We start from the raw sequence: 12,396 nt of genomic DNA, 5'->3' as shown, positions 1-12,396 counted from the left end.
GAAAGTGGAGCACCCAGAGGAAACCTGCACAGACGGGGGGAGAATGTGCAAACTCCACACAGACAGTGACCTGAGGTGGGAATCGAACCCGAATCCCTGGCGTTGTGAGGCAGCAGTGCTAACCACCATACCACCCTTATCTTTCTGTATTTTGCCTAGTTTTTCAAGATGTGTTGTAAAAGCTTTCACTGGGTGAGGTGTAAAGATTAATTCAGCGATCCCACTCACCCTGTGAATAATTTTAGCTAACACGGCCTGGAGCCCTGACCCTTATTTGTGCTATGCAGCTTGTGAGAATCGTGTTAGACAAAGGCCAAGTTTTCCCAAGGAACCTTTCCCAAAAACTCACTGAGGAGTCAATAATCCTTCACTGCCGTGAAAGAGAAGATCAAGAGCACAGATGGTGTGTGACTGCTTTGACCTGTCTTGTTGCTTCGTACCTAAAGATTAACTGGAGCTAACAATCAAACGTGAGTGGGTTTTGAGTTTCCCATTGGATTACCTTAATGTATGATCCAGAGAGAATGGAAAGCTGCAACCTTTGTAGAATTATGCTTCTGACTGTAGACAAGATAAGCAAATGCAGAAGGAATGTGATGGCTTTCATATAGCTGGGAAGATTGAAATATGCTGAGGAAGTTGTGTGAGCCTTGCGTAATGGAAATGTCAGTGCAGAAATACATTACAGGTTTTTGCTTGACTATCAGGGTGAAGCTCTTCAGAATGTCCCTGGAAGCGATCAAACCTGTCAGTCAGAACTTTAACAAAGCAGGTTATACTCAGTGTATAGAAATGGCAGGCTTGGTTTTGTGACGATCTCATGATTTAGAGTGAACATATTTCAGCCCAAAATGTCTTTACCCAAGGTGGTGTCATTCATGTCATTTTGTGGAATAATATTCTTCTTAGTTTGCAATAAAACTTTCTGCAGTAAATTAGTTATTTTGGCTGGGTGAGATACTAACTTCTTCTGAATGTACTACATGCATAATGCATTGTTACAAAGCCACAGGCCAAGTAATTATTGATTATATCACCACTTGTCACTTGCTTGGCTGCTAAAGTTGATGGGATTTTTGCAAATGTATCACGAGGTCTGTCCTCATTTATAAGATCTGCCCGGAGGCACAGATGATCTGAGACACCAAAACATCAGATAGCAAGACCTGACTTCTTTTAATGTGCTTTAACTTGGTTGTCTCCTGTAGCTCTAGCCAGTGACAAGGGGAGATACTCAGTCCCTTCTGTTGTCTGTGCGCTGCAGGATAAATGCTTGTATCTCCTTTATCCTGTCAGCGTTGGAAAAAGTTCATTCTGCAACTAGGATAACAAGCTGATTTTACACTGAGTTGAGAGCCACAAGTTAATCTGGCATGTTTGGAAATTCGGCTATGACTCTAACCAATAGAAAGCATCTATCTGGGTGCTTCATAACTTGGTATGGCTCCTGATCTAAGACCGCAAGAAACTACAAACGTAACCCAATCCGTCACACAAACTAGCTTCCCATCCATTAACTATTTCTGGATTTCCTGCTGCCTCGGGAAGGCAGCCAGTATAATCAAGTACCCCATCCTGGACATACTCTCTTCCTCCTTCTTCCGTCAGGAAAAAGATACAAAACATGTACCAACCGACTCAAGAGCAGCTTCCTCCCTGCTGCCACCAGTCTTTTGAATGGTCCCATCGTATGTTAAGCTGATTTTCTCTTCACCCCACCTGTAACTGCAATACTATCTTCTGCACCCTGTCCTTTCCCTTCTCCCTTATGCACTCTATGAACGATACGTTTTGCCTTCTTTGTGCAAGAAACAATACTTTTTACTGTATCCCAGTACTTGTGACAATAATAAATCAAATGTTTTCTGCCCGTGGGATTCTTGGGCTCATTCCACACTTTCATCAGGGGCTTTAGAGTGGGTATTTGTGCTTAAAAGCAACCAACACATGCAATAGAAATCTTATCCCTCACTGTGAAAGTTAAAGGAAGAGACATAACCCAGGAGATAGTATAACCTTGAAAGTGAGATGGTCTGTTGATTCCTTCCAATTCTTGTCTATTTTGAACATCTTTGTTGCCAATGATACCATTCTGTGTAATTTAGATTGTAGATGCCTTGCACTGTGACAGGATGACTTGTCCATGTTGCTGTCATTCACCTTGCTCTCCTCCAGTATCTCTCTCAGCACTTCCACCCTCCGTCTCCCTTTTCCACACATGAATTAAACATGTTCCAACATGCGTGAAGAACCTTGTATGTATGATATGCCTTCATCTCTTTGCAAAAATCCTACCTCACCTATTATCTTGATGATTTACAAACCTCTTGAGTGCATAACCATCCTGGAAAGGCAAGTCATCCCAATTAACTCCCTACACTCCCTCAGAACACTGTCCAAACTTCTGTAACTTACCTGAAAGCAAACATATGATAATGATCACCGCTGCATGCAGCAATTGACACAACGGTTTGAATTTGAATTCTGGATTTGGATTCCAATGCCAGATGCGTTTCTAGGTTCTGACCTGTAAATGCATTGGTATCTGATGCCTGACATGATTTTGACATGTTGGCAGGAAGGGCATACACTGACAAATTAAGGGAATGGAAGGAAACATTCTCTAAAGACTTTTACACAAGATTGGATTAAAACTGCCCAAATTTGTCAGTCCACTATAATGGAGAGGCGATTGACCCCTGCATTGGGCTGGTGTTAGCCATAGTAGTGACCATTGTAGTGACCATGCCCATGTGCTGGTTTTGTGGGGAAGAGAGTTTTAAATTGATAGAGGAGTGTTGCCCCCTTGGTTTCTCATTGGAGGTCATCTCCATGCCTCGGTCGGGTCTCAGATGCTGTGGAAGATCTGCCAGCCAACTAACAAATCCCACTCAGTCTCACTTGGCACTTTGGTTGTCTCACTGGTTAACCTATCACTTGCAGGTTGGTAGCCGTCACTCTCCTCCCCATCTCCAAACTTGCCTTTATCAAGATAGGCTTGAGGTGGGAACCATGTCAGTGAACTGATCCCCCCCCCCCCCCCCCCCCCTCAATTTTACAACCACTCCAATCTGAACTAAAAATTCTGCCAGTAAGTCAGTAAATCAACAAATTCAGTAAGCTGAAGACAAATAGACAGAAATCAGCTGATCTTTCTGGGCATCACTTTCATAGATCCCTCTGTCATAATCACTAGGAGCAGGAGTAGGCAATTCTGCCCTTGAGCCTGCTCCGCCATGCAATACGTTTATGGCTGATCTCATTGTGGCCTCATCATTACCTTTCTGCCCACTACTCATAATCCTTCATCCTGCTACTATTTAAAAACTGAATCTATTTCGTGTCAAATTTTAGTATTTCGCCTTCTGGGTTAGCAAAATCCACTGATTCAAGACTTCTTTGAGTGAAGTAATTACAGATTTCTGTTTTAAATCTGCCACCTCTTGGCTTAAAACAATGGCGTCCAGAAAGGGGGAACATTTTTTCTATGTCTGTCCTATTAATCCCCTTTAGCATCTAATGTATCTCAAATAGATCTCCTCTCAATCTTCTAAACTCCAGTCAGTGTGGGCCTAAACTGCTCAATGTCTCTTCCCAAGATAAGTCCTTCATTCCTGGAATGAATTGAGTGACCTTTTGAACCTTCTCTGAACTGCCTCTAATGCGCATACATTCCCCTTTACATTAGGGGACCAAATTTGTGTGCAGTACTCCAGATGCAGTTCAATGTCTAATCTGTAACAGCACTTCCCAACTTTTATACTGTATTCCATTAGCAACGAATTCCATTCGCCTTTTTTATTACCTGCTGCAGCTGCATACTAACTTCCTGTGATTTGTGCACAAGGGCACCCCAGATCCCTCTGCACTGAAGCATGTTGAAGTTTCTCTCAGCACTTAGGAATCCCAGTTTATGGTTCTATGCATACTGTTCACTAAGTTGGCTGTATCATTTGCTTTGCACTGAGTTCAGTCCACAATGCAATGGACGCTTATTTTCCTTTAACTATCGATGAAAATAAATACCAATTGCTTTTGTTTTTGCCAATTCATAGAATCCCTACAGTGCAGAAGAAAGCCATTCGGCCCATCGAGTCTGCACCAACCACAATTCCACCCAGGCCCTATCCCCGTAACGCCATGTATTTACCCCAGCTAATCCCCCTGACACTAAGTGGCAACTTAGCTGGCCAATCAACTTAACCCGCACATCTTTGGACTGTGGGAGGAAACCAGAGCACCCGGAGGTAACCCACGCAGACACGAGGAGAATATGCAAACTCCACACAGACAATGGCCCAAGCTGGGAATCGAACCCGGATCCCTGGCACTGTGAGGCAGCAGTGCTAATCACTGAGCCATCATGCCGGCAACCATGCCAACCAGTAATAATGTCCCATTGGGCACATGTGTCTTGCAGATGGCCCCTTTGAATGTATACGGACGCTGAATGCACATATCTATTTCCCTTATCTTTTCTATTTTAACAAAGATATTAATGGGCTTACTTTAAATAGGCTAACGCTGCCATTAAAATGGTGAGCAGCCAACACGTATGTGCACACTTTAGGTGTACATATGCTAGTAATTCGTGAGCCTCATTTTAAGGCAGTGAACTCGAGCAGCCGTGTGGTCTCTTCAGTAACATTAATTGCGACTCTGTACACCTTCTAAACTAGATTGTTCAGTAGTTCTGGGAATCCTATAGAATGGTATTATTTGGAGATAGTAGAACCATTTCTGGAGACGCTTGAGATAAACTAGCTAAAGGAAAATCAATATTCCCCACTTCAACCCAGACAGTCAGAAGCTATTTCCCAGGGTGGAAGAGTCAATTACTAGGGAGGATAGGTTTAAGGTGCGAGGGGCAAGTTTTAAAAGAGATGTACGAGGCAGATTTTTTTACAGAGTGGTGGGTACCTGGAACTCATTGCTGGCGGAGCTATGAATCATAGAACCCTACAGTGCAGAAAGAGGCTCTTTGGCCCATCGAGTGTGCACCAAACCCAATCCCACCCAGGCCCTACCCCCATATCCCTACATATTATACCCACTAATCCCTCTAACCTAGGCATCCCTGGACACCAAGGGGCAATTTCTTAGCATAGCCAATCAACCTAACCCGCACATCTTTGGACTGTGGGATGAAACTGGAGTACCTGGAGGAAACCCACACAGACACAAGGAGAATGTGCAAACTCCACACAGACAGTGACCCGAGCTGGAATCGAACCCAGGACCCTGGAGCTGTGAAGCAGCAGTGCTAACCACTGTGCTACCGTCCCACCCGAAGTGGAAGCAGATATGGTAGTGACTTTAAGGAGCGTCTTGACAAGTACATGAATGAGATAGGGAATAGAGGGCTATGATCCCTGGAAGGGTAGGGAGTTTTAATTAAGTCGGGTAGCATGGTCGGTGCAGGCTTGGAGGGCCAAAGGGCCTGTTCCTGTGCTGTAATTTTCTTTGTTCTATAAGATCAGGGGATACAGATAGGTGGGGAGTATCCCGAAAGATCATAAAGCCACCTGTCAAATATCCAGCTGTTCTGTCCTCAATTTCACCCATTGATCATTTTCACTTTGAAGCAGGACTTCATGACATCTTTTCCAAATTAACCTCTTTGAATCTCTGCTCCCTCTTTATTCATTTCATGAATTACTGGTAGAGACATTGGGTGGAATTCTCCTGTCCTGCCCACAATGGGAATCATAGCGGGCGGGGGAATGGACCATGCAAAGGTCCCTTGACCTTGGGCGGGATTTTCCGGTCCTGGAGTAAGCAGGGCCATAAAATCCCTCCCATAGAGTCATACAGAAATGGCCCTTTGGCCCATCGAGTCCACATTGGTGCTATCCGCCACCAGTGTCATGGATCGAGTTTTTACATTATGACATATACATTTAAGGTGGCAAATTCATTGGTACAAATTCATTTGTAAAAAATCATTTGTAGCAAGGTCTGCCTTGCTTCCCTCAAAGCCTATCAGTACCACGATTCACTGTTAAAAAGTTTTAATGTTTATTTACTGGTCACAAGTAGGTTTACATTCACACTGCAATGAAGTTACTGTGAAAATTCCCTAGTCTCTACATTCCGGTGCCTGTTCGGGTACACTGAGGGAGAATTTAGCACGGCCAGTGCACCTAACCCACACATCTTTGGTCTGTGGGAGGAAACCAGAGCACCCGGAGGAAACCCATGCAGACACTGGGAGAATGTGCAGACTCTACACAGGCAGTGACCCAAGCCAGGAATCGAACCCAGGTCCCTGACGCTGTGAGGCAGCAGTGCAAACCACTGTGCCACCCCGTTAATGTTCCAGACTCGTCACAATAATATGCCTGCTCTAATTGTAAGTGAGAGCAGCTGTTATTAAATGGGGAAAGGTTAGGGCATTATTCTTCAGTATAAATATGAACCACTTTCCACCTGTGAGGGCAGAGGAAAAAAGGAGTGTAAGGTTGAGTTCTTTTCTATGACATGACTGCCTCCACATTCCTCCTTCACTCCAAATGGCCAGCAATTTATAATAGTCGCCACCTATGTGTCCTATGCAGAATTCTTCATTGATATGGGTGCTTGCCTCCACTACTTGTGCTCATATATCTTGATTTGGCACCCAATTTGCTGATGTGTTGCCAAGGTTCCAAATCCCGGCTGTATTGTCTACTCCTGGAAGAAGAAGCATGAAGCAGCAAGATGGGCTCTGTGCTAATGTTGTTTAAGGAGTCAGACACCCTGACTGCGAACAAATAATGCATACGATTTTTTTTTTATCTATTGGAAATGCCCAGAAGTACTTAAGTGATTTTTAAGCTGCCGTGGATAATTTGCCAGTGAGAGTTGCCACATTCACAAGGATGTGGTAGAGGATTCGGTGACCTGACCACATAAAGACTGCAACAAGTTTGCGGGCAACAGTACTAGTGCCTCTGAGTCTACAGTGTGACAGCGAGATGAGCAGAGGCTGCAGAGACAGAGAGAGAGAGGAAACTGTGTGCCAGGCCCTCTGCCAACTTGAAGTTGAACTTCTCCATGTTCCTTGTCAGTGACAGGGAGCTGGGTGGCAGGCGAGCCAGCCTCCGTTCAGAGCTCTCCTGTATGTCACCTCATCGAGGTTCTCTGCTGAGTCACATGTCTGTTCCAGGGAGCCGGCCAATGAATCATGCTTTACCTCTGGCCTGGCTATTCAGTCATGTCTGGTGCCCTATCAGGTGCTGATCCCACCTCCCTCCTAGCCCCTGAGGTAAGTAGTGTCTAAGCTGGTGTCTGCGAGCATCAGAGCAATTGGCATAGCCCCTACATCAGTGCCGTGCTCATTCCCTTCATTCTTGAGCTTCTGTGGATGGGCAGGCAGCAGTTCTTAGGCGTTTAAGAGCATGAACTCAGAACTAAAAGTATTTAAGAGGGAAGAGGGTGGTAAGTCAGACTTGAGCACCATATCTTGTGACAGGATGAAGATGTGCTTGCAGTTAGGAAGGCAGGAAGATGCTGAAACCCTCAACTACTGCCCCACAGCTCCAGGCACCTAGGTTCAATTCCGACCTTGGGTCTGGGTGAAGTTTTCACTTTCTTCCCGTATCTTTGTGGGTTTCTTCCGCGTGCTCCAGTTTCCTCCCACAGCCCAAAGATGTGCTGGTTAGGTGGATTAGCCTTGCTAAATTGCCCCTTAATGTCCCAATGTGTCGAGATGTTAGATGGATTAGCCATAATAAATGTGCAGGAATATGGGGATATGCAGGGGAGAGGGCCTGGGTAAGAGAATCGGTGCAGATTTGATGGACTAAATGGCCTCCTTTTGCTTTGTAAGGATTCCATGAATCTTCTCAGACAAATTCAGAAACTGTAGGCCCCGTGTTAGCCTGCCTCAGGACTTAGGGAGCTGCCTTCACTCTGGGGCTCAGAAGATGCAGAACTTCATTACCGTTGGCAGTTCTGCTCTGCTCCTTTCTAATGTGAGTCACCTAGTCCTATGAAATAGTGAGGGAGGAATGGCAGTGATTGTGTAGCACTGTGTTTGGATGATGTTTCTGGAATTGACATCTGTGACATCTGAGCGTGAGGCTGGCAGCATTGGGGTGTAAGGGTGAGATGGCGTATTTGGATGTTCAGCATTGGCCCTGAGTGGGTGCTGCGGGGAGTGTGGTGCCAAGAGCAATGCGAGAGTTTGGTGTCGCAGTGCATAGGAGATGTCTCCTGAAGATGCTTTCACTGATGTTGACCAGACACGTGAGGCCATTAGACCTCTTGTGGCCATGGTGCTAGGTCCTCGGATTCAGAAATCGGTAGTTGAACTTTCTGACCACCTGGGCCTACTTCCTTTTGAGTTTTAAAGTTTAAATTTTATTTATGAATATCATAAGTATGCTTACATTACAATAAAGTTAATGCAAAAATGCCCTCATCATCATATCCAGCGCCTGTGCGGGTACACAGAGGGAGAATTTAGCATGGCCAATCCACCTAACCAGCACGTCTTCTGTACTGTGGAAGAAAACCGGAGCACCCGGAGAAAACTCACGCAGACATGAGTAGAACATATAGACTCCATACAGACAGTGATCCAAGCCAGAAATCGAACCTGGGTCCCTGGCGTTGTGAGGCAGCAATGCTAACCACTGTGCCATCATGCTGCCCACTGATGGGTGGTCCTTCAGGGTCTCCTGTCTCCACCCTCTTGTCCAAATGTGTGCTTCCGACACAAATCTCAGTCTGGATCATTATGTAAGCTCTGGAGTTTACTTTGCAAGAATTTCCATTGTAGCAATCTTTTTTTCTACCTTTCTTTTAAGCGACAGCCTATTTTTAAGAAAAATTAGGCTGTTTGTAACACGCTGCAGTGCATCTTGTGGTTTGGTGTGTGGCAGTGTTAGGAAGAGGAGATCAACATTGGATGTTCAGGAACTTGTACCCAATCATTTAAGTAAGAAGTCTCACAACACCAGGTTAAAGTCTAAGAGGTTTATTTGGTATCACGAGCTTTCAGAAGGGGAAGGTGTGAAGGAGTAGTGTTCTAAAAGCTAGTGATACCAAATAAACCAGTTGGACTTTAACCTGGTGTTGTGGGCCTTCTTACTATGCCCACCCCTGTCCAACGCCGGCATATCCACATTAATCATCTAAGTTGATGGGTAGACGAATTTTGTGTTTTACCCATCTTGATCTGAGCAGGCACTGACTTGTCGCATATCATTGCACCCAACAGGCTGAAAGAATTTCATGGACCAAGTGCCAGCCCTGAGTCAGTTGGTAGTATACTAGCCTCTGGGTCAAAATGTAGTGGGTTTCAGTCCCTCTGCAGGATGTTGGCACAGATATTTAAGGCTGAGACTCCAATGTAGTGCTGAGGGTCTGCTGCATTGTTGGAAGAACTGCCTTCGGGGATAAGATGTTAAATACAGGCCCACCTGCCCTGGATGTAATAGATGCAACAGCACAATTTTGAGAAAGAGCAGATGAGTTCCTCCCAGTACATTGGTCAGTATTTATCCCTCAAACATGTTATCTTGTTGCTGTTTGAGGGAGCTTGCTGTGTACAAATTGGCTGTTACATTTCCCATTTTACAGCAATGAATACATGTCAAAATTGGCTGTAAAGCACTTTAGGACTTCTTCAAATCCATATTTTTCTATATAAATACGAATTTTTTTTTGTTACAAAGTCACCTCTTATCGTCACCCCCCAGTGTCAGTCTTTTGGTGGCAGGGAGTAAGTTTGGAGCTTTTCATTGGATGGGTTCCAAGGTTTGAGTGCTGTGATCAGAACAATATATAGTAGTCAGTGTGATCTATGTAACATGTTTTAACATGATCATGCTGTACAGTCTTGGTTATATTATGCATAACTATTTTAGCTTTGTTCATTGATGCAGTGAAACGAGAATCAAAGCTGTTAAGTCACCTCATTTATAAGTTTTGTTCTTCAAACACCTTCATTAAGGACTGCATTGGGGGCGATTCTCCAACCTTGCTGCACCTGGCATAAGGAGGGAGGGAGGGGGCCTCCTCTGTCTGACATGGGGGGCACTCGTGAAATGACACCCAAGTGCTCAGATGTCGGAGCTCGCTGGCATGTTTAGGCCCCCTCTCCCCCAAGTACTGGTGTGAAACTCCCAAAAAAGTGACCATGTGCGGGAGGAATATGGTGCAGAGCGTGCCTGAAAAACTGACGTAGGTCACTCCATTATTCTTGCCGTTTTGACATTTAAATACTTCTGGGAAGAATTCCGCCCCTTGCCTTTTCTCTTTATATGCAATATTTGCCTCGTTGTATTAAAATTCCTGTCATTGTCCTGTCCATTTTAATGCCTTACACATAATAACCCCAACACCCTTCCTCGCCTTGGTTTGATCACTTTTTATCAAGAGCCTGAATCCAATCTTTCATGTAGGAGCCGCTTTAAATAATAGAACACAATAAATAATAGAGATGGGTTTTTTGGGTCAGTGTTGAAGCTCACCATCTGCCCACCGATTAACCAATCGTCCAACTGGACACAAAAGGATGGATTAGAAGTTCTAATTTGAACCATCTGTCAATATAACAAAAATAAAGGTTGATGCACTATTGATATGCTGCCACTGGGATGTTTGGTTGTCAGCAAATCTTGTTATTTACAAAGCTTCCTAATGGCTTCTGTGTGCAGGATCTCATTACCCTCCCTCCTTTCAGTCCGACACTGAACTCCTTGAAAGTTGGACCAAGTCGCCTGCTTTTACGAATCTCGTTCAAAACGTGAATGTGGATTGGATTCCTGGTGGGAAATCTCCCAGCCACCAGCAAGCAATTCAACAATGTTATCTGAAGCCTGTAATGTATGTTTTATGGTGCCTAAAATGACCAGTCTTTTCCGTCATAAGGAAGACCTTTTGTGATCTGGGGAAAATGGTGGTGTAGCGGTAATGTCACCGACTTAGTAATCCAGAGATCTCGGCTAATACTTTGGGGACATGGGTTCAAATCCCACCATGGCAATTGGAGTTTAAATTCACTGAATGGAATTTGAAGCTGGTCTCAATAATGTCGGCCATCAAGTGATCATCATTAAAAAAAACCATGTCGTTCATTAATGCTCTTCAGGGAAAGACGTATGTTACCCTTACCTGCTCTGGCCCATGTATGACTCCAAATGCAGCCCCGTTATGCAAAGTAGCCCCCCCCACCCCCAATCCATTGATTCCGTCTATACTTCCTACTGCCTTGGAAAAGCAACCAGCATAATCAAGGATCCCAGGCATACTCCCTTCCACCTTCTTCCATCAGGAAAAAGATACAAAAGTTTGAAAACACGTACCAAGTATGTGTTTTTACCTGCCTTTTTATCTGCCATCAGACTTGTGAATGGACCAATCACACATTAAGCTGATATTTCTCTGCACCCTATCTGTAACTGCAGCACTGTATTCTACACCCTCTCCTTTCCTTCTCCCTTATGTATTCTATGAACAGTATGTTTTGTCTGTATAACTTGCAAGAAATAATACTTTTCATTGTATCCCAATACATGTGACAATAATAAATCATAGAAACATAGAAAAACTACAGCACCGAACATGTCCCTACCTACTAGGCATGCCTATAATGCTCAATCTTACTAAGTTCCATGTACTTAACCAAAAGTCTCCTAAAAGACCCTATCAAATCCGCCTCCACCACCACTGCCAGCAACCGATTCTACTCACCCACCACCCTCTGAGTGAAAAACTTACCCCTGACATCTCCTCTAAACCTAAACCCCTGACATCTCCTCCCAGCACCCTAAACCTGTGTTCTCTTGTGGCATTCATTTCAGTCCTGGGAAAAAGCCTCTGAGAATCCACTCAATCAATACCTCTCATCATCTTATACACCTCTATCAGCTCATCCCTCATCCTTCGTCTCTCCAAGGAGAAAACACCGAGCTCTCTCAACCTATCCTCGTAAGGCATGCCACCCAATCCAGGCAACCTCCTTGTAAATTTCCTCTGCACCCTTTCTATGGCTTCCACATCCTTCCTGTAATGAGGTGACCAGAACTGAGCACAGTACTCCAAGTGGGGTCTGAAGTCACAGGTAGGTAGATTTCTGATCAATAAGGGAATTAAGGATTATGAGGAGCAGGCGGGTAAGTGGAACTGAACCACTTTCTGATCAGCCATGATCTTATTGAATGGCAGGGCAGGCTCGAGGGGCTAGGTGGCCTACTCCTGCTCCTATTTCTTACGTTTTTATGACCAGGGTCTTATACATCGGCAGCATTATCTCCTGACTCTAAACTCAATTCCTCGATTGATGAATGCCAGTACACCATACGCCTTCTTAACCACAGTCTCTTTGAGCATCTTATGAACCTGGACCCCAAGATCCTTCTGATCTTCCACGCTGTCAAGAGTCCTAACCATTAACATTATATTCAG

At 44.6% G+C, this 12,396-nt stretch overlaps 1 protein-coding gene across 1 annotated transcript in view; it reads left to right on the top strand.

The window, feature by feature from the left end:
• The window catches only part of dnah9 (dynein, axonemal, heavy chain 9), a 521,732-nt gene that overhangs the window by 279,350 nt on the left and 229,986 nt on the right, over positions 1-12,396 (top strand). The window lies entirely within an intron of this gene.

Source organism: Carcharhinus amblyrhynchos, chromosome 21 (assembly GCF_965287045.1).
Source record: "Carcharhinus amblyrhynchos chromosome 21, sCarAmb.v2.hapA, whole genome shotgun sequence".
NCBI classification, from domain to species: domain Eukaryota; kingdom Metazoa; phylum Chordata; class Chondrichthyes; order Carcharhiniformes; family Carcharhinidae; genus Carcharhinus; species Carcharhinus amblyrhynchos.
The sequence above is the reverse complement of the archived record's forward strand: the minus strand, read 5'-3'. Positions and strand labels throughout refer to the sequence as shown.